The sequence below is a fragment of the Echinops telfairi genome, unplaced genomic scaffold (genome assembly GCF_000313985.2).
Source record: "Echinops telfairi isolate 266 unplaced genomic scaffold, ASM31398v2 ScPeMD7_23;HRSCAF=83, whole genome shotgun sequence".
NCBI classification, from domain to species: Eukaryota; Metazoa; Chordata; class Mammalia; order Afrosoricida; family Tenrecidae; genus Echinops; species Echinops telfairi.
The window spans coordinates 88215591-88216799 of record NW_022103920.1 but is presented as its reverse complement, the minus strand read 5'-3'; positions in this window follow the sequence as shown (position 1 = coordinate 88216799).

Below are 1209 nucleotides of genomic sequence, written 5' to 3'. Positions count from 1 at the left end.
CCCCGCCCCGCCCCCATCAGGAGAAATTGTGCCTTGAAAACGTTGTGCCAACTGAAATGAGTCCATCACAAAAGGGCACATGCCGAATGGTCCCACTTTCAGGAACTGTCTAGAACAGACAAGGGCATGAGACCAAACTGTTTCAGTGGTTACAAGGGACGGACAAAGGGGACTGGGTGGAATGAACAATGGTTTCCACTTTGGGCTGCTTACTGCAAGGTCGCCAACTCAAACCCACCAGCCGCTCTGCAGGAGGAAGCTGAGACTTTCTACTTCCGTGAAGATGCCCAGCCTTGGAAACCCACGGGGCCAGTTCTACTCCGCCCTGCCAGGTTGCTGTGAGTCAGAATCCACCTGATGGCCGTGTGTCCTGAGGAGGGGTGGACAGGAAGGAGGAAAGTTGGGCTCATTGTTCAGAGGACTTTACACTTCTATGAGGGGTCCCCACGTGACGCAGGAGGAGCCCTGGCGGAGTAGTGGGCTACACATTGAGTTGTTAATTGCAAGGTCAGCAGCAGTTCAAAGCCACCCGCCACCCCTTGGGAGAAAGGTGCTTTCTACTCCATAAGGAGTTCGTCTCTGCCTGCCCGGGGCAGCGCCCCCTGTCCTGAAGGGTTGCCGTGGGTCCGCATTGACTTGATGGCACTGAGTTTGGTTCCGTTTGGCTCTTTGTTGCCTTTTGCAGGATGTAACGGTTAAGCACTTGACCTCTAAGAAAAAGATTGATGGTTTGGTGGGTGCCCAGAGGCACCTGGGAAGAAACTGCCAATCTGCTACCCGAAGGTCCCAACCTTGAAAATGCCGTGGAACACGGTTGCTGTGCTGACGTGCGTGGGGCCACGGCAGTGACTCGGGTTGGGTGTTTGAAAGGGCAATGAAAGAATTTGGAAGCAGACAGTGGGGCTGGTGCTCGATATGAGGGGTGTGATCAATGTCATCAGAAAGTGGGTGGGAATGTGAGGGGAAATGAGGAACTGATACCCAGGGCTAAAGGTGAAAGCAAATGTTTTGGAAATGTTGATGGCAACAGGTGTATAAGTGTGCTTCATACCATTGGACGATGGATTGTTAGACGATTTGTAAGAGCCCCCCGATAAAATGATTAATTAAAATGAATAACTAAAAATTAAAAGAAAAAAAAAAGTAAGTGAGGTAGTTAGTTTATTGTGCCAACCTGGCCAATAAACACATGTGGGATTAATTGAAGGG